Source organism: Anas acuta, chromosome 1 (assembly GCF_963932015.1).
Source record: "Anas acuta chromosome 1, bAnaAcu1.1, whole genome shotgun sequence".
In the NCBI taxonomy this organism is placed as follows: Eukaryota; Metazoa; Chordata; class Aves; order Anseriformes; family Anatidae; genus Anas; species Anas acuta.
The window spans coordinates 153,170,994-153,198,901 of record NC_088979.1 but is presented as its reverse complement, the minus strand read 5'-3'; the positions used below and the strand labels follow the sequence as shown (position 1 = coordinate 153,198,901).

At 38.5% G+C, this 27,908-nt stretch overlaps 1 protein-coding gene across 3 annotated transcripts in view; it reads right to left on the bottom strand.

Annotated features, from left to right (window-relative positions):
* The window catches only part of TMTC2 (transmembrane O-mannosyltransferase targeting cadherins 2), a 258,351-nt gene that overhangs the window by 112,332 nt on the left and 118,111 nt on the right, over positions 1 to 27,908 (bottom strand). The gene's annotated exons all lie outside the window — the stretch shown is intronic.

Genomic DNA, 27,908 nt, shown 5'->3' with positions numbered 1-27,908 from the left:
CGGCCACATTTCAAACTCCCCAAGTGAGAATGTTAACAGCAATACTGACTCTGAACTTGGCATGATAATGTTATAGTTTCTTGATGACACACAAAATACAAAAAAAAAGTGAAGGAAAAAAGGGTAAATAGTCCAAGTAAGGCGCTGCAAAAAGCTAACAGCATACATAATGAGATAGAAAACATGCCTGAGATTTTTTACAAATTCATTATCAACATGCCACAAAACCCAAACAACACATATGACATGACAAGACTTGGCTTTGCTTTTGCAACAATTTTTTGAATAGCGATTCATGTAAGGTGAAAGGGACCTAAGGGAAAATTCACCTCTGCTGCAAGGGCTGCAGGGACGCCTGAGAGTCTCAGAGAAGAGCATCAGGGCTCAGGCATGGTTTAGCACCTTCGCTTGAGCAACTTCATGAATAGCCCAGCAGAGCCCCTAGGAGGAAGGAAGGTTTGCCCAAGTCCCACTGGGAAGGCAAAGCCTGCACCTGCTATGTAGCCAGAGTGTCCTCTTGAGTCGTGAGTACACCTGAAGATGAGCACTCATAGCTGAGACCCACAGTGCCCTTTGTATCTCCTATACCACACGCAGGAAATCTGATCTGGCAATGCTTCTGAAATATTCACCCTGTACAAAGTGTTGGCAAATTACTGAAGGCCTGATCACTTGGACAGATGGTGCATGTGCATTTTTTTCTTCTAAAGGAACCACAGAATCATACAGTTTTGAAAAGACTTCCAAGATCATTGCTTTACACTATGTATGAGCTTGCTTAGGGAAGAGAAGGCAAAGTACCAAATGATGCCTAGAGCACACACTGCAATCCTACTACCAAAAATTTGTACAGCACATTTCACATGTTTCTTACACTAATAAGACGGCAATAAAGGAATATTGAAACCTAAGAGCCTGATTACTATTTAGTGGAAGAAAAATAAATACTGTAAGAATGTAAATAGGCATATACTTTTTAACTGACTAATGCAAATAGAAATGGATTTCATGAGTAAAAATGTAATTTATTGCCAAATTAAGACTCTGGCAATGATTAATCGACTTTATTAATCCAGTAGGAGGAAGTCATCAACAATCAATTTCTGTATATGGAATAATCAGCAAGTTGGCTCCAGTTTTGATAGAACAACCTATCCAGATGTAATAGAAATCCATCCACTGGAAGCCCATAGGATGAAAGAAGTCAGTTTCTGCAGTGGAAAACCATCAGAATCTTGTGTTGTTTTTTTGTTTGTTTGTTTGCTTTCTTATTTGCCAAGTCAAAAATTTAGGTGTTTTGTTTATTTGTATCTTTAAGGTACAGGAAAGAAAGAGCAGCAAAGTTATCTTGAAACTATGTTCATAACAAAGAAAATATATTACAAATTGTAATTATTTGAGTAATGTTTAAGTGTAGAGAAATAGTCAATTAAAACTCCATGTGAAATGCAGAACCTACTCATCAGCTCAGAAGGCATTTCAAATTACCAAGGAAGGTTCATTTAAGATCATACAAGAAGTTACTTTTTTCCTTTAAAAAGAAATATTAAAATCTGCTTTGTGTGCAGATATTTTCAGATCTATTGATTCAGTGAGAAAGGAAAAAACAGAGGTAATTGTTTACTGACTCAGAACATGTTTGTGTGAAAAACTCAATATAACATTAACAAACATCTCCTATGATCTGGATGCAATATCTGTTTATTCTATGCTACAGTAACATCACATTTCAAACAATGGGAACCATGAAGAATTGGAGAAACAAAACGTGATGTGCAATGACCATCAGTCTCAGAAAGCCTTCCAAAAAAGCCTTCCAAACAACACTCACTTTTGCGATTTAAAGTCAGTGCTTGCAGCAGCTGAAAGGTAATTCAAGAAAGAATACTAGCAAACAGTAGGTCAACCCCACCGATGAAAGGTTTGTGTTTCAGTATATTTCAAGTGTGTTTTCCTCTTATACTCCCAGTTAAAACAAGTAGTCTAGAGCACATCTACATGCCTCCTTTGTCATCTAACTCAGCCTTGTCTCCGTGTTTAGTTCTTGACTGATGGAGGCTGCAGCCTGTGGAAGACCCTCACCAGAGCAGATTCTGGACCAGACCTGTAGCCCGTAGAGAGGAGACCACGCAGGAGCAGGTGACCTGGCAGGAGCTGCTGCCCGTGGGGGACCCAGGTTGGAGCAGTGTGCTCGTGACTGATGGACCCCATGGTACGGACCCATATCTAGAGCAGTTCTTGAAGAGCTGCTGCCTATGGGAAGCCCACGCCGGATCAGTTCAGCAAGGACTGCATCCCGTGAGAGGGACCCCACAGCACAGGAGACGAGAGTGACTGAAAAGGAGCAGCAGAGACGAAGTGCCATAGACTGACCCCAACCCTCATTCCCCCGTTCCCTGGCATCGCTCAGGGGAAGGAGGTGAAGGGGGGGGGAAGGGAAGGCATTTCTGGTTTCTTTCTTATGTTTCTCTCTTCTCTAGCTTGCTAGTAATAGGCAATAAATCTTACTATTTCCCTATGCTGAGTCTTTTTTGCCCATCACGATAACTGTTGAGTGATCTCCCCATCCTTATCTCAAACCTTGAGTTCTTTGTGTCGTATTTTCTCCCCCTTCCTCTTTGAGGAGGGGGAATGAGAGAGCGTCTGTGGTGGAACTCGGCTGCCCACCTGAGTAAAACCACCACAGTTCTGGAGATACATGCTTGGATATTTGAAGAATAATACATTGGGGAAAAAAAAAGAAAAAAAAACACTCATGGAAAAAATGAAATTAACAGCTTCTGTAAGACCTGATGAATAATACTGAGGTCTCAGAGAAGTAACACTGGGAAAATTAACATTTTAATATCAATTTCATTTGCTCTTCTTTTTCATTAGATCTGGTTAGTTTCTTATAGAATTGGTTCTGCACAAAGACTAATTTGAAGAGAGCTTGTCATGTCCTATGTTAATTTCTGGGGAAGTTTTTTATATTCACTCCCTACAGAATACACTAGATAGAAATGGGAATGAAAATCTATTAGAAAACAAATAGAGAGAACAAATTAAACATTTTGCAGCAAACAGCACTGTCTAGCTACATAAATAATGACTACTCAATGATACTAGCAAATAGAGTTGCAATGATATCACAGGAATAGAAATGTACAAACACATATAAGAATATTTAACCAATAATAAAAACTGAAAATACTTCAACAAAAAGTTTCCCCAGAAGCATGTTAGAGAAAAATAACAGAATACCTTGAACGGAATGTCTTCTACCTTGTTTCCTTATACATTAAATATGAAGAATATATATATATTTGTTGTTATTTTTTCTATGCTCATTTTAAATATCTTTTTAAAGAGTATTTAAAAGGATATCTAACTATAGCCCTTTTAAAAACATGAATTGTATTATTAGGGTGTGATCCAGAGACAGAGTTAAAGGTAAAGCAATTACTAGCCTCAGTAATGCAAAATCAAATCCCTAATAATCCAAATAAAAAGAGAGCTATGAAAAATAGTGAACCAGAATATGGATGACAAAACTTACTTCATGTCATGGGATTGAAATTGGCATGGTGACTCATTATGGTCCATTAAGCTAATGTGAAGAAATGAGGCAGTGAGCAATCTTCTGCGAACCAACACCAAGACACTTTTCAACCAACTAATAAGGGGTGAAGTACTTAAAAGAGGTCAATTGCTGGTACTGTAAGAGGTATGATGAAGCCCCTTAACCAATTATATTAAACTTACTTGAACATCTGCACTGCTATCTTGCTTGGCTTAAAATGCAATCTTAGTACTTCCCACTAGGCAATGATGTGTGGTCTGATTAGTTAGGCTGTAAAACAATTCAGCTTCTATGAGGGAAATGTAAAAATGCATATATGCTTTTTGAATAAATTAATATGTATATATATATATATGTATTAAATAGATTCAGTATGTTTATCAAAACATTTGTTTTAAATAAGCTTTTTCACTTTTTGGACCAAACAAAGCAGGAAGAAATAAAAATGGTGCAAATGTAATTGATTTTGCCTGCATATATTCATTCATATTCACACACACACACAGCCTTCCCTCTTAATTCTCGGTTTGTCAGCCTTCTGCATCGCAGACGTGTTTCAGGCATCAAGGAAGTCAACAGTAATAGTCTTTCCTGAGTGTGACTCCAGTGTAAACAGCCAGCCATTATGAAATTCATTCCAGTCTCATTAATGAGTGAAGTTTGGAAGTGCAGTATTTTGGAACCATAAAGAGATGATTTATAATGAGACTTCACTCGGTGGGAAGACTGAGGTACAGCAGTTCTCTCTCCAAGTTATCCTAATAGAAAACTATTTAATGAGTGTGGGATTTCTCCGAGAACACAAAAAAAGGCAGGACTTGGAAGAGGATATATTATATTGTATTGTGCAGACACCCACATCACTGAATGTTTCTGCTACAGTAAAACCATCAAAATAAAAATCCTCAAAGTTGTTTCTATTTTGAGCTTTTGGCTTGTTTTTAATAAGCACTCCAATATAAAACACAGATTTGTAGAGATTAGCAGATCGACATAATTCAGTATATAAAAAAAAAAAAAGAATAAAGCAAGGTTTAGTGAACTGAACTAGGTTGCCTAAGGTCAGACAATAATGCAAACAAGAAAAAAACTGTGCACTGGAGCAGGACATTGGCTGGCAAGGAAGCAATAAAAGAGCAGAGAGGTAACCTTCCCCAACTAATTCTTCAGGACACTGCAGCGGTGAGCTGCCTTAGAGCCCTCTCTCTCCCCTTCAAGGGAGGCACAAAATGTGCTGCTGAACCAAACTAAATGGCACACAAACATGAGCCCTCATCTTACTGTAAACTTAGATGAAAGCTGCATCCAGTCCTCAATATTGGGTTTAAAAAAAGTTCAAAAACCCATATGCCATAACCATGCATGAGAAGTGCATATAGAGGCTTTAAATGTTAGAAACTAATTACCCGGCTTGCTGATTATATTGTTGAATTTGCTAATAAAAGGCAGGAGTGGGAAGGTGGAGAGAAGACAACAGAGCAGAGCGTGTCAAACTTCTTAAAATTAAATTAACTAACAGAAGCATCACATTTATTTTCTAAGTCGTGAATTTAGACCATGGATTCATAGTATGAGAACAGCAATGCTGCTTCAGGAGTTTGCTTGTTTTCTATGGTTTTCAGCGTGCTCAGTTCCTTGTACAAACTGACATTGTGTCAGCCCAATGGAGGGAACGACATACAGGGGTGGAAAACTGAAGGAAGAGGTGAGACTTCGTTAAGCCATGACTGCTGCCAAAGAGACCTACCAAACCATGACTTCTGAGAACATCGTTAGGACATATTCTTGCCATGTATTGTAGTAATGTGCACGTACATCCCTGCTTCTTCAGCAGGCTGAGTGGTAATACTTACATGAGATCTATTACAAGTAGTAAACATTAAGTACAAGCATTCCATTAAAAAAAAAAAAAAAAGAAATAAGAAAAAAGAAAACAAACAAACAAACAAAAACAACCAAAAAAAAAGTTCAACTAAACATAAAAAGCATAACAACTTTAAAACAAGAAGTCCTTGAGCCATCATACTTTAAAAAGGATTACATGGCCACAAGATCTCTCCCACCTGGCAGTTTTAAGAACATCCATTTTACGCAGGCTGCTTGGTTTCAGGGTCAGTACACAAGCTCCCCAGATGTGATGCTAGGAAGGATCCAAACTCATTAATCTTGCAGAAAATTATGTTAATATCTTTTGGAAATATGCACTTCTTCAGTTCCTTGATAACGTTCAGATACTTAAGATGAACTTCTCCACTGCTACATATCCATTTTGTCTACATTTCCAACTCCCCCTGCCCCTCATCAGCTCATCGTTCTTCTCTCAAAAATGCCTTAAGACTCCCTCTAAAACCTTCTCCATCTCTCCCACATGGATAGAATAGTTACCTTAAATTGCTCCCAAAAGAATAAATTTGTCCAAAATTTTGCTAGAAGTACTACAATGAAACTTACCTGATACCAGATCAACATGGTGCTTCTACAACCAGTTCTGACATGGATGTGCTGGATTACATTAAGCAGGCTGCTTAAAAGCCTTTTGTCTCTTTTTCCTTTCCCTCCTGCCTCTAAATTCAGATGTTATACTTGTAAAAGCAGCAAGAATTTGTAACGATGTTCTCTCTAGTGCACCAGGAGGTTCTGTTCCCTCATAAGTGTCTATTATACAAATAAATAAGCACTACAGACAGTAGTGACCTCTTTTACTATAAGATCTGGAAAATTTATTCTAACATGCTTCTGTTGCACTGTATCTAACCAAGTGAGTTATATGCCTCAACTACTTTTACTATTTTCTTCAGCCACTTATTACACTGAAACGTAACGGTGCCTTTGGAAATGGTGGGGTCCACCTTTATGTCTAGAGTCTTGTAAAATCTAACATGATCCAATGTTACATCCTGGAAAGCCTGAGTATAGTATCATCTGCTACTTATTATTCCACAACTCTACGATTCAAATATTCAGCCAGACAGATAGACAGCAAACCCAGCTAAACTAGGCTTGTAGCCGTTAGCTGACAATTTCAGCTACTGCTTTTATACAAAGGAATTGGTTTGAAAGAATTAATCAGTTTTGAAACATCATCAGTTACCTTGCTTGCCAGAGTCTCACTGAGAATAAAGACAAAAGACTTACTGTTCTTATGCATGAGTGAGGAAAGGCATGAAAGGAGATAGCATCTTCTATTAGCGCAAGCAGCATGGTTAGAAAAACGTACAAAGTATAATTGGAAAAATGGGCCAAAGATGAACAACTGGCCTAATAAAAGATATTACCTTTCTCCATAAAATTTGTTATATATTTTTACCACCACAATTATACTAGCCCTGCTTTCTATTAAGGAATAAAAAAGCCTAGAGAACTCAAGTCAAGCTATAAAAAGACATCTCTTTGTTGTTGCATACTTTTCAGCCAAAATGTGCAAAGCAGAAATGGAAATTTTAGTGCAGTACAGCTGAAAGACAATAAAAATTTGGTCTTACACAGAAATGGACAACATAATCCTGGAATCCTCTCTCCTTCAAAATAAAATAACGCTAAACAGAGAAATTTCAAACACTTTTTTTTTGCCTTTGCAAGGGTAAGATATGGGGTAAAAGTTATAAATATGATGGGAATGGATGGAAATCTCAGAAGTAAAATAAATCAATAATATAGAAACAAAAATCAGAAAGCAGGAGAAGAAAGGAGCAGCAACACAGTCTTAAAGGAGAACAGTAATGGGTTAAAGTAAGAAGAAACTCAAGTTCTTACCCCTTTCTTTTGAACAAAGGCTTGTATTAAAAAAAAATGAGGTTGGAGTGGAAGGCTCAGAGGTCATTAATTATGGAAATATTCAAATTAAATCACAAAGTAAAAGAAAAGAGAAAATTAAAAAACAAGCAAAACAAAACAAAACCAAAAAAAAACAGAAAGGCAACTTGGGAACCTCGTCTGTAATCACTCCCCCTTCTGTTTTCTCCCTTCTCATCTTTGAATCTGCAAATACTTGCTATCAGAATCATTGCCAGCAATTCCTATTTGGCTAGGTCTCAGACTTTTAAGAAGGAACCAAAGCCTGCTTATCTTTGGTGGGTATAGCATAAATAACTACAGTTCTTAACGTGCTGAGATCCCCCTATTGCCAACTTCACAGCCAGCTCCCCTCTACCTTCTAAACTATAAATCTCCAGAGTCATTAGAAAAGTGGTTCCTGAGGAGACCAAGACGGAAAAGAAGAAAAAAAAAAAAAAAAAGAGGACTACTACTACAACATCCAGTAAAGTGCAGAGACTTCTAATCCTTTCATTTATAATTTATATATTATATATTATATTATATAATATAATTTATGTATTATATAATATTATATATCTATTTATATATTACATATTTATATATTTTATAATATATTTATTTATTTTTATTTATTTATTATATATCATACGTATTATATAAATTCATATATATATATAAACACACACATATACATATATATTTATACATCTCCCTCTGTGGGTGGGGTTGACACTGTAGCACCTACATCCTTTGACTTGTCAAGGGCTTTCATTTTGTGTGTGTTTGTGTGTATACATGTGTGCACTTTTTTTCCCTCCACTTTTCTAATGAGGACATGACTAATTTCCATGTTATGAATTCCAAACTTGCTTCTCTGCATTGAAGTCTGGCTCAGGAAGAATCACCGTGGCAGGCTATCTGGGATTTTTTAGCATTATGCATCCTGAGATGTCACAGAAGGGTACTGACCATGCTCGATTGATTTTCAAGAGAGCAACTAGGCTGCAAAGAAGTCCGAAGTTGTTAATCATTTACACGCTTCTCAACTTTGCCAATCAATGCAGCACGTACACTTCTTGACCTTGCTTAGAGAAAAAATGAGGATAACCTTTAAAGACTAGGAGGGCTCACACATTATGGATTTATCTGCCTAGCAATATTCATTTCAGTGATGAAAAATTACGACTTATAAGGCTAACATCCTGCTTTAAATTGCATACATGCAAGTTACATTAAAATTCCTTCCTATTCACACAAGAACATAAAAATCATTAACCAAAATACATGCAGAGACAGAAATGACAACTGCTAGATTTTTAAGGAGCCACTCTGAAGAGACCTTGCCATTTTTCAAGATATTAAAAATCACAGCTTCCACAATTCACATATCTAAATAGGAATTAAACTGTAAAGTCTACTATGCAGTGGTATTTATGCTTCTTTGGAACAGTTTGCTGGCTTGTTTTTTTCTGAGGTGATTTCTGAAATGAGTATTTCTAATATTAAAGTTACAAAAACAATGAAAACACCAGTATGCTGAAAATTTCAGTGACTCCGTTTTGGAACTGCCTACAGACTGGAAGCATAAATATCTCAAATCCTTTGAAAGTGAAGCACCTAAGCATGGGCTCCACAGAAATCAGCATTCTGGGCAGAGCTATGTATAAGTTAGTCTCTAAGAAATGCCAAACTTAGCTCCTTAGAAATCTTACTACAGGCTCACAGGTTCACAAACAAAAGAATCAGGCACTTGAATTTTTTCTAGAAAACAATATATTGTCCTACTTTTTGCTCAGTGATTTTGTAGAATCGTGGACAATGCCCTCCTTTTCAACAGAAAGGAGAATTTCCACATTTCCATATGCTTTTTCTATGGCAGACCCCAAACATGCAGGTATTCTCACCCCAAGACTGACATTTTCTCTTTTCAAAGTTGTTTGCCTCTGTATCCAATGCAGTATCCAGGTTCTCAGTTGCCAATATTGAATCTGTTTACAATGCAATAACTAGACCCCAGTTGACAACAGTGAACATGAGTAAGCACGACATGAGCCCTTGGTTTTGGAGGAGACCTGAGCTCTGGTAGCTCAAGTAATTAATTTAGTATCCACCTGAGCACACAGTCTAACATCAGTGCACGTGGCAGCCCTAATGTGTTAGAGTACAAACAGGCAGGGGCACTCTGAAATCCTGATGGCACAGGAGTAGATGCAGCTGGGATATGCAGACCTGGACTGGCTTTACAAGTGCTCTGCACGTCAACTCATGAGCATCCACATGACAGCCGCTGCTTAAGGTGCCTGGGGATGATGTGCAACTGCAGGTGGCAGCCGAACGAAACCTAAAGACCTACCTCTGGGCTTGTGCAAACATGAGAGCATACCATCTCCCTACATCCATCTTTGGATCCCAGCCCAAGTGCCTGTGTGAAAGGTTGACAAAACTCGCAAATGCTGCATGTGTGCACAGGTGGAGGAGCTTTTACACCAGCAATTAAACAGGAAGAATACTTCCTGCAGCCTGCAACTGACCTCCCTCAGACAAGGACGTTAACAGCTGGGCTGGCCTCGCTGTTGTCAAACCCACAGTCAGACTTTGAATCTTATCACAGAAATAACTAGAAGTCCAGAAAACCCACTTTGTTTTAGTTTTTTGTTATTTGTCTTTTGAAATCCCAGATTAAAAAGGCTTACATTCTTAAGCATTGGCCAAAACCATGAGGACTATGTATATATTTTTTGATTTTTTTATATCCCCCATGAAAGCTGAGATTCTCACTGGGACAGATGTTAGCAGTGTATAAGTCGCAGCTCACAGTTTACAGTACACGTACATTTTGCTGAAGGGCTTGGGCTTGTCAGGAGCCCAGGGCTGGCAGCTGGCCGTACCAGCCAGCCGTGCCCTGGCTCAGGTGGAATGCACAGGAAGAGGAGCCAGCTCTTCCTCTGCCAGAGCACTGACCTGGGAAAAGCTTCTGCAGTGCAGGGGAAAAACAGGGAAAGCCACAAACCACGTGGATAAGAACAGGAGACTTGAGAGAAATAGGGAACCAGGTCTCAGAGACAACAGGCAAACTCTTCCTAGCGACCTACAGGAGGTCACAAAGATCCCCCTAAACAAGGAAAAAAAAATGAGAGGCATTGCCCTTGCCAGCAAGCAAGGACACAACCTGCTTTCAGACACAACTGTCTGAGTATGCCTCACCCAGCAAATCTGTTCACTCCCTTTTATGACGCTCTTCTTTATTTCTCTATTTGCTTTCTGAGAAAGCTATAAAAGTTTTAAAGATTCAAAGTCTTCTTGGTGTATTCCATTTAAGAAAAAGTCCCAGACACAACAAACCTCAAAGCTCTTACTGAGAACTTCACAGAATTCCAAGAGAGGTAAGGCTTAAAATGCTAAGAAAATTGACATGCTGACTGGAAGTGGAGGAGGTGGCTTCTTGAAAACACCATCAATAACTTGTTCTTGCATACTGAGCCTCTTCCTTGCTCTAAATGTCACTCATCCAGACTGGAAAAAAAACATTATTTAGTGCAAGGGCAACTTCTCTTTGCATGAACTTTGCTTTCCAAATGGAAAAGATCAAGCATCATACAGCATTTTGCAACTAGAAGCCAAAATCTGGCATTTCAGTAAGGTCAAAAGGAGCCACGCTAACTCATGAGAAAACCTGACTCCACGTTGGGTAGAGAAGAGGTAAAAATGTGCCCCCAGAAAGCTGGGCTTTGACAGGAATGTGAGCTCCAGGACAGTGCTGGAGGGGACTCCTACATCCCACTGCTGGAACTGGAGTGTGTAGGATGTTAGGTTCCCATGCTCATGGCCTTGACTTCCCCACCAGCTTCAAATATTGCTTTTTAACCATTTCCTTTGGGAACAAGAGTACAAACGAACAAAAAATCAACAACTACAGGGATCCTTAAGTAGATGCTTATTTATTTACAAGCAATTCAGCATATCAGAGGATTGGTTCTAAAAATATGTGAGTGACCACAGTAGTAACTCGATGAGGAGGTAGGTGGGGAGACAGCAGAAGTGTGCATTGGATGCACTATGGATGAGTGCAGATCATGAAGAATGCCTGAGGATTTTGCAGGAACAAAGTAATGTCCTGGAAAGGAACACAGATAAGGAAAAACTGCTTGAGCTTTGCTTTTTGAATGCTACAATTTGTTTGCTTTTGCCTTGAAGCTATCTGAAAGCAGGTTTTTATGCCAATTCACCTGTCTTTCGAGTATTCCCTAACAATTTACAAAAACAGACAGCATTGAGCCCCTGGGCAGAGTTATATCTAACCATTTTTGATGATGCAGCTAGTACTGCTGGAACATCTATTTCTTAGGGTAGAATTTTAATCTGTTATGCCTCCACTGCAATTCATGCAGAATTTGTATTTAACTATCATTAATACCAAGTATGCTGTCCTTCTATAGCTACATCCTGAAAAATATCTTTTTATAGCGAGAAAGAAAGGGTTATCCGTTGTATGTTAAAATATGAACTTTCAAATTCTGAAAAGATATAAATGAAAATGTAATATGGCCTGCAAAAATTTCAGCATTGCTTATCTCATGTTGTCTTCCTCTGACTATACAATTAGTCGATATGGAAGGGTTTGTAATTTCAGGAGCATTCTTTAAAGAAAAAAAACATACAGATGTACAGATTTTTATGTAACGCCAAAAAAGGAAAAGAAGCAGCTAAGAGATACTTTAGTCCTGAACTTTTTGTTAACAAAGACAGTGCTCCAAACAAGTCACTTTAATACAGCAGCATGAGTGTGTTTCAGTGCCATCTAGCTAACACTTAAGGTAACTTGCATCACTATGCATAACCTTTTTTCTTCCAAGAATCCTTTCTTCAATTTAAAAAAAAAAAAAAAAAAGGCAAAGCAGCAAAGCAGCACATTGTTTTTGCTCCAGATCCATCAGTGTATTGAAGCATAAAGATCTTGGGTTGCTCTTGAAATACTCGAGCTTTGATGTATTTATGTGAGGAATGTAAAACACGTAACCCCCAAACCCTTTATGCTGTGACTGAGTTCTTGATCTGGTCAGATCCACATGGCTGAGTATTTTAAATACTGCTCTTTCAAGTATAAGCATATTTGGTGTCACTATGCAACCATTCCAATCAACTCTTTTATGCCATATGTTAATGGAAGGGTTGAGACAGAAAAGGAAATGCAAAGAACACTACTTCAGTTTGTTTTAATAAATGGAAACAGCATTGATTTTTAAAGATAAAAAAATTGTAAAAGCAAGCGAAGAACATATTTTGAGGAGTGAAACATTATGCTTTAAATCCTCTGAAAAGTCTTTTTTTTTTTTTGCCTTCTTCATAGAACGGGTTTCCAGATAATAAAAAAACATTTGCAGTCCTGCCCAAGTCATTATGACTATGTAAACACCAACTGAAAGCATGCAAGTTCTTTCTGAACTTTAATCAAAATTCTCCAGTTTAGAATAATTTGACAGCCTAACACTTCTTTCTGCAGCCCAAAATAGACTGGAGGAAAAATGGTTTCTTTTGACTCAGCAATGTGCTTTTATATCCTCTAAAAACCATAATTGAATCATAATGGCCCAGCTTTAAATCCTTCTGGCTTGGAAGTGTACCATTTAAACCTCTTCAGAACTGTCTGGATACCCAGCATATACCTGCTAAGTCATGTCACTGAAAGTCCCAGAAAAAAAAATTATCTCAACATGTAACTAAAATCATTATTTTTTGCACTACATAGTCACTGCATTTTGGGTTTTAGATTGTGAGTGATGCAAAATGAATATTCTTAACAACAACAACAAAATACAAAACTCGTCTCATCCAAAAAAAAAAAAAAAAGCACAAAGTGTAAGGTTGTGGGGCATATTGCACCAAAGTGAGATAATTTTGCAATAATTACTCTTTACTTCTTCTGTCACATATTTTTTTTTACTATTTAGTTCATATATTTATTTTTACTTACATTCAATTTACTTACATTCAACTAATTCCCCTACAAATAACATTTTACCAATAGTCTGTCATGTTTCTCAAAGGGCATTGCAAAACATTTCAGGAAGGGTACATTGAATAATGAGAAACACTGATGAACAAAACATGGATGGGATTAAGACACCACACAGGAACCTGCTTCTGAGATCTGACATGTTTGCCCTGGTTATGTGGAATCAGCAGCAAGCTCTCCTTCCCCTCTCCTCGAACTCCTCGGAGGCACCTACCAACTTCAGCCCCAGTGCTTCCTTTCTTTTCCACCACCTTTTGGAGTGGGAGGCAGATCTCTCTTCACTCCTTACCCTTCATGCTACGGATCTTCAGCCAGTTGGGACACCTCTTTGCTCAGTTACACTGAGAAGTAGGGAATAGTTACACTGAGAATTAGGAAGGAGCAGAGCTGAGCAGTAAGACAAAGGGGAAGGAGCTTTGCCAGGCACCTGCCTGACAGTGACAAACAGACCTGAAGAGAAATGAGTCGCTAAGTGCACTGAGGAGGAAGACAAGGTGTTCAGAGCAGTGATGGTTTTGGTTGACTATCCCTGTTCAGACTGGAGACAAAGTTCAGATACTGAAGGCAGAGTGAGCACTTACATGGACTGTATTGGCAGGGGCTCGACTGAATGTGCTGCTAAAATAACTATTTAAGTACCCTCCCATCCTGCTAGACATAGAGAGATTCTCCACAACACCAAGGGACTCCATAATTTTTCACACATACATATATGTATATATTACTGTTACAGTGGAAAATTTGGCGGAATAAATCAATTGTTCTTCAGACAATCATGATAGTTCCCAGCTGACAACAGCCACCAGCTTACACAAACTGATCTCCTTTTCTGAATTAACTACCTCCATTGTTTCATTAACTTTAACTGCTTATGGATAAGCCTGAGGTTTCCAGCAGAATGTAAGGAGAGTTAACACAGCTTTGAGAAATCCAAGCTTAGCTTTTGGGGTAGATAAACAAATGCAGAATGAAGTGAGCTACTTAGAGATATTTTTGGTTAGCTAATCGTCTTTATGTTATCCAAAGTTTGAAAAAAAAAAAAAAAAAAAAAAGTCCCCTAAGCCTTCACTAGTTTGTGTGTCTGAACTGTAAACAGACAGATAAATAAAAAGCATTACTGAGTATGCCTAGTTGCTGTTTTCACAGCTATAATCACACCTTCTCAACCGTCTTGCCCTTAAAAAAAAAAAAAAAAAAAAAAAAAAGCAGCAGACATCAGAAGATGAGAGGAACTGAAGAAATCACAGCAGTCCCAAATATTCACCCACCCACACAACCGATCTCAAATTCCTCTACATTCTTCCACTGTATCTAGAAGAAACTGGACAGTGAAGAGGCTTAAGAACAAACTGGGTATGGTTCGCATGGGTTTGATACACAAACATCAGAAATTACTGTATGCTTACAGGAGTTATACTTTGTAGGCATCATCTCTCATCTCTGAAACCAGTGAGACATTGTTAGAGGTCAAGGTCTCTAGGACAGAGATGGGTCCAGGTTTAGGCAGAGAGGTACTTTGTGCTTACTCATGGACAGTGCTTATAGACAATTCACATGGAGCTTTACTCTGGAAACAGAGTTCAAACAGGAATATGAGCCTGGAAAGGGGTAATATATACACCTCTGGAAACGTAACACAGTTTTTTAGGAATTAGCTCAGTTTTTCTTACCTTCTCATATCCACCTTGGATGCTACTTTCTGCACCCATTGGGGCAAATAAAAAGAGTTTGTGAAACAAGATGCTACCTTCCAAAGGTGTATCAAAAAGTCTGCTATCAGGAATATACTTTCCTGAATAACTGATAACAATGATATACGCATTTGTTTCTACACAATGTAACAAGCACTTTGTGTGAATTAAGTGACGTCCTGTGTGAGAGCTTACAGATGACAAGTAATTCTCAGTAGTGATTTAGAAAGTGATCTCCTGACACATTTTTCAACGATTGTGAAATCAGCATTTGCTACTTACTTTGACAATACCGACACTCATATGGATACTGTGCTGACTCCTTCTTCACTGCTATGCAAATCCATGAAATTAGACAACTTGTCCAATGTATTGGAGTAATTGTATTAATTCACAGAGAAATATGCCCAGTGGGAATTCTATCTCATTTGGCCATCATGGTCCAGATGAAGCGGTACCATCAAGCTGTCAGTCATCTCCTGCCTGGCTTTGGCTCTCATGACCCTTGCAGAGACTTGGCAGGTGGTGCTTTACCAGGTGTGGCACTTGAGGGGAGTGCAGGAGGAGAGAAGCAGCAGGGAAGGAGCTGGGTCAGCCTGTGGAATCTGACCTTTTGCTTCGGGCACCTCCTCTGATTTTGGCCTTGTCCCAGGTGGCCAGTAGTCATGTTATTCAATAAAAATCTTTTGTTAAGTACATGTGAAGTGTTCAGCCCAAGTTTGTAACAGATCGCTCATCTGATGTAATGGGCAAACATGGCCATAATTAACAAAGGGCAGCAAACAGTGAATGGTTGATGAGTAACTGCAAGACCCACTGACATAAATATGGAGACAGAACAGGTCTTTGTACTGCTACGGTATCCACTGCAACAGGCAAAGCATGAAGGAATAAATTTATTGCTTAATAGCACAGCTATCTCTTCCCTACATGCAAATCACAAGGTTTCTCTAAAGACAAAGTTATTCCCAATCTTTGCACTGTTATCTTCACAGGTACCTTACAAGTTGGCAGAACTGATTGCTGTCCGATAAAATTAACATCCATACAAGAGAGGGGAAGATCCATCACTTAATTTAACAGGTGTTCCCCTTAAGCAACAAAGATTTAATGTAATCTGATAAAGAGGGAGATGAAAAAAGTTACTCAACATTGATGGAGTATAATCCAGGATGTAAAATCAGAAATTGAAAAGTTGTAATTTTACTACTAGACAAGATGATCACGTTTTGAAATTCTTCTAACACTAGGCTTCTTCTTGACACAAATGATATTCAAAATTTAAGACTGGATATTCCACGTACTTTTTTCTGATTAAGACTTATTTGAGCAGTTTGTCATTAAAAGAATCATACAGAATCATATACACAAAAGACATTTACTTATAAAATTGCTGGTCTCTCGGAAACGTTTTGAAAAGACTCCATTCTTATTTCCTGAAACCACAAATAAAGTATGCCTTTCAAAGCCGAAAAATTTACACCATGAGCACTATTTACAGACAATTCTAATCCTTTCTATTAGTCACCCTGAAATCCTCTGGGCTGTGTAACTGCACTACTTCCAGAACACATCAATAAAGTTATAGTAAACCAGCCGACAGAAATGAAGTTTTCTGGGGGCTAGGTGCACACAGAAATCATGGAATCAATCTGCTGTTATTATTCTTAATCTACAGAAAAACAATCTAGACAGGGAGAATGATGAACTTGCCTATGGTAATTCCAGGTCAATGGGAGAGCCTGTCAGGCCCCAGGACACACAGACCTGCTAGTCCTCCCACCACACCCGGAGTCTAATATGTATTGGTAAAGATAGTTTTCTCTTTCAAAATAGTTCCTATGTGTTAACAAGTAAACAACAACAACAAAAAGCCAGACTTGTGGGGCCAAAATCTAGACCTGGAGACACTGCCTTATGTGGTAAACCTTTACTTGTTTATTATAAAGAATGTTTTATTCCTTGTTCTGATCCAGTATTTCTGAGATAACCAGTTACAGGAATAGTAACCAAATTATGTTGTCCTCATGGAGTCACATTTTCTCGATATGAGACAAGACTTTCTATAACTACTGAGGAAAGAAAAAAATGAAATATTTTGATCATCTTCAAATAATAAAGCATTTCTGCAGACCATTTTCATGTATCATTTTCTGCAACTATGACCACTGATTTTACTTTCAAAGCAAAATAATAAGCCAATATAGTCTAAGAGCTCTGACATTTTTAAGAAGACTGTCAAAGGGAAAAATGATAGAAGATTAAGTGATATGGTGTCAAGCAAAAGATGAATTATCACTACTTGATGACAATCAATACATACTAGAAAACAGATTCTGTAAATATTTAAGACTTTCGCCACAAACTGGAATATCTTTGAAGTTATTGATTGTTATTTTTCTTCTTACTGCATTAAAATGAGCTTTTTTGTATATGAGTATCATCCAGTTTTACTGAAAACTGTACACAGAATATGGTTTTGAAATCCCAATGCAAAAAAAAAAAAAAAAAAGGAAAGCAAAATGACAACACAAAGAAACATGACATGGGACACGGGACACAGCAGACATGGGTACATGGAAGGAACTAGTTTGATAGTAATCCTTTCACAAAATTTCCTTAAAAGAAACATACCCAGATTGAAAACACACCTTCTGATAAACTTACTCCTTTTTTTCTTTTTTTTTTTTTTGTGAATATTCTGTATGAGGAAACATTTTCAGATCAGCTGATACTGTGCTACATAAGAACAGTTGCTATGTAAGTGATAAGTATGGAAACAAAATTTTGTTTAGAATTCAAACATTTTCATAATGAATACCTTCCTACTTTGGTCCAAAAGAGGACTAAAACCACCAAATTTTTGGTGTTTAACAAGATGCAAGCTCCTGAGATATTTTTATCTCATGGCCATTTGATGTCTCTTCTGAGTTTTCTTCTATTGAAGATTTTAAGAGGTCCACCTTTGAGAATACTGTTCCTCTCTCAAATTGTCTTGTCTGATGGACACTAGAGTAATTGAGAGGAAAGGTGGACAGAAACATCGATCATGGTAAGGTGTGTCTTATACCCCTACACTAAAACACCACTGCTAGTTTCTGATATCACACTGTCCAAAAATTAAGTTGCTAAAAACCTTTTGTGAACTAGACTTTTCTAATTTTGTATCTGTAATTTAAGAATTCCTTTTCTTTTTTTCTTTCTTTCTAAATAATCTTACTTTACGATTTGGACTAAACTTTGATCTGGACAGTTTTAGTAGCTGGGTTATAAATTCTAGATAAAAGTTTAGGCTGTTTGGAGGAGAATATTACCTAGGATTTTTGTTAAAGGAGTGGAGAGAAATTAACACTCAGATGGCTAAAGCTGAGGCTGTGGTATTATCAGGAAGAACTTTGGAATTCAGTTCCCCGTAGAGTACACAACAGAACTTTAAGAATCAGTAGTGGAATATACAGAAGCAAAAATGTTTGCACAATTCACCTGTAACTGGCAGATAGGAATCTCAATATAGTTCTGTTTCATTTCATAACATTGATTCGTAACAATCCATCTACTTCCAGTACTTGCATCAGGTCTTCATTTCTGATATGGCTGAAATGAGCTCCAAAATGCGTTGACTCCTTACACCTTGGCACAAGAGACAATGGTGCCAAACAAATCTATTCCATTGGTTCCTTCAACACTTTATACCACAGTTGTGACAGATACCCTGGTACCACCTACTGCAGTGGGCAGAGAGGAGACAGCACTTCCCTGCTCCATGCCTGGAATGTGCTACCAGCAGTCATCTGTGCAGTTACGGATTAAATGCTAAAACTGTCAGCTTAAGACTTATTTTTTCACGCTGGCTTTTTCCTAAGCCATCCCAGTGATGTGGATCTTAACAAGCTTTACTCTTGCTTAATAACTGAGAAGCACCCTGGGGTCTGAGGACTCTGTTATAAATACACTGACTGATCAACTTTCATTAGTGATGTTACCTTCAGACTGACAAATATGAAGTGGCATCATACATAAAGTAGTTCATAAAAACAGAAGGGAGGGGACGTCAGCTTTCTGTTAAAAGGTACCTTAATAGTCACTGATTTGGAGTCACTACTTTCGCTGTTAGGCTTGATGGGTGGAGGAAGTGAGGAACCCCTGGTGCTTCATACACATCTTTATGAGGATTTACTTGACGGGAGAAACATGACAGCGTAACCCTCTGAGAGGTTGGTATTTTCCAGAGATACACAGTAAAATGTTAAAATATGCCGAAAGCTCTTCAGCTAATCCCATGAACTCCAAAAATCTGCCGTCAAACAGGCGTCTAAGCTTTCTAATCAGTTGCTGTTTAACATTTATCAAACAATAGTTGACAATAAAAAGTAAGATTGGTCAAATGCATTTCAAAATCATTCTTTGTAGTAAAAATCTCTACTAGCCCTCAAAAGACGCATGCACACGACTCAGTCTCACTGGCAAAAAATCTATTCAACATGTTCAATAGAAATGCATGAACAATTAGCAGGTCCTTTATGTTTAGCTCCTTTTTGCTACTTCATTGCTGGAATCTTAAAATTATACATTTAAATAACACTTCAAAATTTTCATTTTTGGGTTACCATTTATCACAATAAACCAATAAAAAGCCGTGTTAGTTTCAACAAACCTTTGGGATACTACAGAGCTCATGTGTGAGAAATTTTTTTGATGTTTATTAAAAGAAAACCTTTCAAGGCAAAGTTACCATCTGGGTATGTATAAGTGAATTGAAACTTAATTTGGTGTATATGACAGTTCTTCTAAAGCAAGGTGCTACTCTGCAGAAGCTAGTGGAAGAGAAGTCTTGTCCCATCTAGCCCAATCTTCTGTGTGCTTATGGCAGAGCCTTGACTGACCTTGTCTTCGCCAACAGGTTATTCAGCCAAATTCTAGTTTCTGCTCTTTGTTCTGAAGATCTACATGTTTATAGTACACATGCTGCTTCTGATGAAATGTGAAGGTGAACGTTAGATCTTAAGGTATCAGATAATTTGCTATGAAGAAATAACTCATTCTACTTATATAACTTATCCTTTTTTCCCCCGACTATAAATTTTTCCATTATGTCTCTGTTCATCCCATGTAATAGGCTTACACCTTTAACTTGGAGGAATCTACCCATAACCTGGTACCCAGAGGATCCTTTGCTGGAGGACATGAAAAAAATCCCTTCAAGCATTGTATCTGTATTATTCAATTATTTATAACTGAGCAGTCAATTCTCAACCATCATTATGCTGGACATGTGTATTTTATTTTCTGACTCTTATTAAAAAAATCAGCTGAAAGCCATTGGCTAGAGCCTTTGCTCATGTCTGGTTTTCCTTTTTTTTTTTATTTTGACACATAATTATCTCAGGAGAAAATTCTGAAAATGTTTTGGTATTCAAATATTAGAAAAATATAGAGCAAGGAATAAATACATTTTTGCATTACGGCAGAATTATTTAGATCACATAACCTATTTTAGTGATGATTTCTCTCCTACTATAGCACATAGAATTTAACAATGGTAGAATAGAATTTAACAGATGGTAACTCATCCTTACCATCTTTAGCAAGATACGCTAAGGTACTCTTTCACAATTAGCTTCTTAAGATTATTCTTGTAACATCTGGTTTGTATTTTATAACACCACCACCCAAAATTTCTTTACACAGCTGGCATTCTTTTTTTCCAAGCAAATCCACTGCATTAGGTAGCATTTTTTCAAACAAATTTTCATATCCACATTTCTAATCCATGTGGGGTAGTAGTTCCTAAATGGTTACATAAATCATCGTAAATTACAGGACTCTAAACCCTCTCTAATTCAATCCCAATGCCACTCTTTTCAACTAATAGTTAATAGCATAAGTTAGCAATATTGAAACAGTAAGTGGAAAATTCACTCAAAATAGGAAGGGCAATGCTGCATCCCAGCTTCGCGTATGGTAATTATTTCTTTTACCTGAATGAACATCTGTGATCATTAGTTTTAGATTATCATTTCTTACAAGCAAATTCACTCTAATCTCTTAAAGCCACTTTGAAATTTCACATCATTAAGTTTAGGTCCCCCTTTCGAGTTCCAGACGTATACTTCAGCACAACAGAGCACCTATTAAAGAAACACTTGGCAACACAAAACACGAAGCAGATGGGCAAGGTATAAAGAGGCACAGGGGGTTGAGTTTAGTAGGCTGAAAGCAAAAAAAAACAAACACCTTTTTCAGATCCTCTGTTGCAATAAAAGGACAACAGGACACAAAATAGATATTTCTTAGTCACATGAAACTGTTTCAAATGACCTCCAAAGAAAACTTTCATTAGTTTGACAGCTGTCACTCATGTTATCTCTTTTTCATTTGGGGGTATACTTGAGCACTTTAATTTCAAAATCCACTATAAATGTCCCTTGTGCATTTTAAGGGACTCTTAGGAAGTGTTTACAAAAATATTTAGAATAGTACAGACACAAATGTAAGTCTCTAACATCCCATCTTTTTGTGACAAAGACAGTATCTCAGGTTTATCGGTCAGCTAACCACGTTTTCCTCTACATGAAAGAAGTCTCAACAAAACCAGTATGATTTTTTTTTTTAAAGCAAAATTGAGGTAGGAAATATAATAAAAGCACAAGACCTGAAGTTCAGAAAACTACACATTTCTGAAACTATTAGAAAGAACTTCTGTGCATTTTAGTTGAATCATTCATCTTTAAAAATTCAGAAGAATTTCTAAGATGAGCCAAAAATTTATTGCCAGAATATCACATGATGTGCCTCCTAAATTAATATATGTCAAAATATGAATGCACACATATTCTTCTCTATATACCATGACTTCTACTGAGTGAGAAATTAAAACATTGAAGTCTGAGCTGCAATTTAAATTTCGACATTCAATGACATTATGAATTCATATTTTTCTTATTAAATTCCATTCTCTTCATCATCTTGTTTTGCTTTATAGTCTTTCTGAAAAAAAAAAAAAAAGGTTAAATTGAAACACGTTCTTCCTTGTTTCCCAGCTTCTCAGACTGTGTTATTCTTCTTAGAAAATTACTTCAGTAACAAAGTCTGTATCCTGTTTTGTTTTGGTTTGGTTTTTGGTGGTGGTTGTTTGTTTTCCTGCCCCTCCTCATTGTCTGTAATCAAGTTCTTCTCTTTCCGTTTCTTTCTCACTTGACTGTCTTTGGCAACCATTAAATCATTCCAGTTTTCATTGCCCTTGGGTTTCTTCTGAATGCTTTATCTGACCACATATTCCTTCACTTCCCTTCTAAAAAAGTAATGCTTGTTACTAAAACTGTTAACTTCATGAGAAAATACTATTTAGGCACAAAATCATGTTTCATGATGATGGTATTTCCAATCATTTACCCATAATCTTCTCTCCCATTTAAGCAGCTCCATGACAATCTTCTATTTTCTTCTGCAACAGATCAGACTAATTATCTGCAGGGTACTCTGCCTCCCAGTCTGGGTATCTGGGACAGGAAGCAGAATTATCACCCCACATTTCAGATGGAAACAGTTAGAGACCTGCTGCTCCATCTGGACTGTCACAAGTCAGTCCCAGCTGGATAGCCGGGCCCAAAGAGTCATGGTGAATGGAGCCAAATTCAGTTGGAGGCCAGTCACTAGTGGCGTTCCCCAGGGCTTGGTGCTGGGGCCAGTCCTCTTTAATATCTTCTTCGATGATCTGGATGAGGGCATTGAGTGCACCCTCAGTAAGTTTGCAGATGACACCAAGCTATGCGCATGTGTCGATCTGTTCAAGGGTAGGAATGCTCTGCAGGAGGACCTGGATAGGCTGCACCGATGGGCTGAGGTCAACTGCATGAAGTTCAACAAGGCCAAGTGCTGGGTCCTGCACCTGGGGCGCAATAACCCCAAGCAGAGCTACAGACTGGGAGAGGATTGTTTGGAAAGCTGCCTGGCAGAGAAGGACCTGGGAGTATTGGTTGATAGTCGGCTGAATATGAGCCAGCAGTGTGCTCAGGTGGCCAAGAAGGCCAACGGCATCCTGGCTTGTATCAAAAACAGTGTGACCAGCAGGGCTAGGAAAGCGATTGTCCCCCTGTACTCGGCTCTGGTGAGGCCACACCTCGAGTACTGTGTTCAGTTTTGGGCCCCTCGCTACAACAAGGACATCGAGGCGCTCGAGCAAGTCCAGAGAAGGGCGATGAAGCTGGTGAGGGGCCTGGAGAACAAGTCCTACGAGGAGCGGCTGAAGGAGCTGGGCTTGTTCAGCCTGGAGAAAAGAAGGCTCAGGGGCGACCTTATCGCTCTCTACAGGTACCTTAAAGGAGGCTGTAGCGAGGTGGGGGTTGGTCTGTTCTCCCACGTGCCTGGTGACAGAACGAGGGGGAATGGGCTTAAGTTGCACCAGGGACGTTTTAGGTTGGATGTTAGGAAGAACTTCTTTACCGAAAGGGTTGTTAGGCATTGGAACGGGCTGCCCAGGGAACTGGTGGAGTCACCATCCCTGGAGGTCTTTAAAAGACATTTAGGTGTAGAGCTTAGTGATATGGTTTAGTGGAGGACTTGTTAGTGTTAGGTCAGAGGTTGAACTTGATGATCTTGAGGTCTCTTCCAACCTAGAAATTCTGTGATTCTGTGATTCCGTGAAGTCCATGGGACCAGATGGGATCCACCTGAGGGTGCTAAGGAAGCTGGTGGATGTGATTGCTGGCCTGCTTTCCATCATCTATCAGTGGTCATAGTCATCCAGAGAGGTCCCAGATTACTTGAGACTTGCTGATGTGACTGACACCTATCTATAAGGGTCTATAAGGAGACCCGGAGAACTACAAACCTGTCAGCCTGACCTTGGTGCCAGGAAAGGTAATGGAACAGGTCATCTTGAATGCAATCACGCAGCATTTGCGGGACAACCAGGGACCAGGCCCAGTTAGCATGGATTCATGAAAGGCAAGTCCTGACTGACCGGCCTCGTCTCCTTCTAAGTCCAGGTGATCCGTGTGGTGGATGACAGAAAGTCTGTTGATGTAGTCATCCGTGTGGTGGATGACAGAAAGTCTGTTGATGTAGTCTACCTAGACTTCATCAAGGCCTCTGACTTAGTCTCCTAGAGAAGCAGGCAGCCCATAGCTTGAAAAGGTAGGCTCTTTGCTGAGTTAAAAACTGGCTGGGTGGCTGGGCCCAGAAAGTGGTGGTGAACACAGTGAAATCCAGATGACGACTGGTCACCAGTGGTGTTCCCCAGGGGTCAGTGTCGGGGCCCATCGTCTTTAATATCTCTATTGACAATATGGACGAGGGAATTGAGTGCACACTCAGTAAGTTTGCAGATGACACCAAGCTGGGGGGAAGTGTCAATCTGCCAGAGGGTGGGAAGGCCCTGCAGAGGGACCTGGACAGGCTGGGTTGATGGGCAGAGGCCAATGGGATGAGGTTCAAAATGGCTAAGTGCCATGTGCTGCACTATGGCCATGACAACCCCATGCAACGCTACAGGCTTGGGGTAGAGTGGCTCAAAAGCTGTGCAAAGGAAAAGGATATTAGGGTGCTGATTGACGCTCGCCTGAACATGAGCCAGCAGTGTGCCCAGGTGCTCAATAGGACCAGTGGCATCCTGGCTTGTATCAGGAATAGTGCAGCCAGTAGGACCAGGGAGGAGATTGTCTCCCTGTGTTCTACACCGGTAAAGCCGCACCTCAAGTACTGTGCTCAGTTTTGGGCCCCTCACTACAAGAAGCACATCAAGGCCCTGGAGTATGTCCAGAGAAAGGCTACAAAAGCTGGTGAAGGGCCTGGAACACAAGTCCTGTGAGGAGTGGTTGAGGGAACTGGGGTTGTTTAGTCTGGAGAAGAGGAGGCTCAGGGGACACCTTACTGCTCTCTACAACTGCCTGAAAGGAAGGTGTAGGGAGCTGGGGTCAGCCTCTTCTCACAAGTACTGATAGGACTAGAGGGAATGGCCTCAAGTTGCACCAGGGGAGGTTCAGATTGGAAATGAGGAGACATTTCTTCTCAGAAAGAGCAGTCAGGCATTGGAACGGGTTGCCCAGGGAAGTGGTGGAGTCACTGTCCTTCTGGGTGTTCAAGGAGAGGTTGGACGTGGTGCCTGGGGACATGGTTTAGTGCGTGACATTGGTGTTAGGATAATGGTTGGACCAGATGATCTCAGAGGTCTTTTCCAACCTTAATGATTCTATGGTATCAAACCTGGATGTCCTTGACAGGCTGTTCAAATAGGCTAAAACAGGTTAACTGTGACGGAGCAATAAGCATTTTTAACTCTGCATCAAGAATTTAAATACAAACTTCAAATAATTTTCTATGCATGCTTTTAAAGATACCATGGCTTTTTAGAGAAAGGGGTAAAACTTAAAAACAAATCTAAACTCCAAGAATAAGGCATATGAAAAACTACCTCACACTTCGATATCAAAGAAAATGTACAATACAATTGAAACAAGAATCCTTTAAAATTAATTGCTGCTGTTAACTTCAGGTGGTTAAGTTCCTGGTGTCCAGTGAGGCCTCAAACAGTATATTTTATGTAGGAATTGATTGCGCTGAGTTGTTTGGCAGCTATACAGCTACACCTACATCAACAGTTTCTATTTGTAATTCCTACTACTGATTTTTTTACCATCCTAAGGACACAATAGTTTCCAGCAAATGAAAGTTTTTTTCTCTGCATGAAAGGGCTATCTAAAACACAGGCATCTTTCCCTTTTCTGCTATTTCTGCAATAACTTGAGAAATATCAAGAGAACTTGATATTTCAAGCTACAGATGGACTTTGAAAACTATGTTATTATCTTGTCACAAAACAAAAAGCCTTTTTACCAATGTTTTCCAAGTCTGGATCTTGCTTAACCAGCCTCACCATTTTTGGGGTGTATCTCTAGATAGTAGCACTTCAGGTCCAGTCATTCATGGCCTATACAACAAGAAAACATGGCCAAATACTGACCAAAGCACAGCTTGTGATATAAATCTTAACTAAGAACTTGCATGGTCTTGCAAACATGTCTGTTCATAATAAAAATAAAAATAAAAATAAAAATAAAAATAAAAATAAAAATAAAAATAAAAATAAAAATAAAAATAAAAATAAAAATAAAAATAAAAATAAAAATAAAAATAAAAATAAAAATAAAAATAAAAATAAAAAAAGTTTAACATTAGTCACACCAGAACTAGATTTCTAGCTATCTTCACAGACAAGAAAAACATTGCTATTTCCCACAAACAAGTAGTTTTGCACTCAGGATGGCCTAGCTATCCTATTAGATCAACAAATATCTTGAGGGGAAAAAAACAAAACCACTTTTGAACATGAAGCTCTGCTTCGGGGCACAAGAAGATGTCCACAAGACACCACAACCAGAAAAAGTCCCATGTTAAATACATCTGGCTCCACTTGCACACGGCATAAGGACATAACACAATGTAACATCCAAGTAAAGAACTGCTGAAATTGTGGTGTTAACTGGACGTTCACATTTAATCAAGCTTCCAGGAAGAGTCTGTATGTCTGCAAGTAGCCCATGAAATGCACAGTTGAGTGTACCAGTCAGTTAATGGCAGAATATATCATATTACTGTACCAAAAAACAATGTTGAGAAAAGTAGATGTACTTAAATTTCTGCAGCCATCAATGCTATCAACATAAATAAATAAATAAATATCAGAAAGCAACTTACATTTTTGCTTTAATGCACAGAAAATTGAGTTTCCTGGAAGGAGTCAACATAAAACTAATACATGTTATGATTTCAGATGCAAATACTTATTATTTTAAAAAGCAGTTCCAGGATTTTTAGCAAGAAAATTTCTGACCTATTTAGCTGCACATCTTCATGTAAACATGCTTAGAAGCCTGCTGATATATAGTAACATGGCTTTGGGACATACGAAAACATTAATTCTTTAGTGAGCTTGTGGACACGTATGTTATTTTTAAACAATGCCTTTTTTAAACCAAATCTGAATATTTCAAATGGTTTGTGTATGTATCACAGTAATGTAACGTTTAATCAAAATACTGCAACCTAGCCTAGAGGATGAAGTAGCAAAGCAGACTGAAAGACAGACAGACTTAAAAAGCTCTCCCTAAGGGTTTGAAGCTGTCTGCTACACTACAAGTAAAACAAATAACTGTATTAAAACATAAATTTACTACCCCAATGAGGCAGTATGTTGGTTGCTAACCACCAAGTTCCACAAAACGCAAGGTCACACATCAAAAAAGATTTTATAAAGTTTCAGTTTTTATTAGTCTGTCAGAATTTACAATAAAATACACAAACACTACAGACAGTAAGGTCAGAAGGCAGGTGCCGCTTTCTCTGGCTGATAAGAGCAACTTTGCCAATTAATATGGAATGGTTAGTCCGTATAGCACAAGTTTTTGCTTCCATACCACATATTGAGCTATTCAGTCTTTTTTTTTTTTTTCTTATCATTATTAATTTCTCCCTTTCTTCCTTACACTTTAGAATATAGTTTAAAGACTGAGACTTAGGCAGGCACTGGAATTCTTTCCTTCAAATATAGAAAAAGAAAAGCATTACGTAGGATTGGTACAGACCTGAAGCTGAAAACACTGAGCGTTAAGGCTCAGGTCAAAGAGGACTATGTCTTGGTTAACAAACCTACTAAATCACTGCTGCTTCAGAACAGGATTATCATTCCAGAATGACTTTATGTCTAGTAGGACACCAAGCTATAACTCAAAGATCTAGCCCACTTAGCGACTATATTAATATATCACTTGTTTACTAGATGTAGACTTGCAGTCACACATATAAACAAGGCAGACATCAGTGAAAAAGCTACACCAACACCTGTATCTTCATTACTCCACCTGGTGAT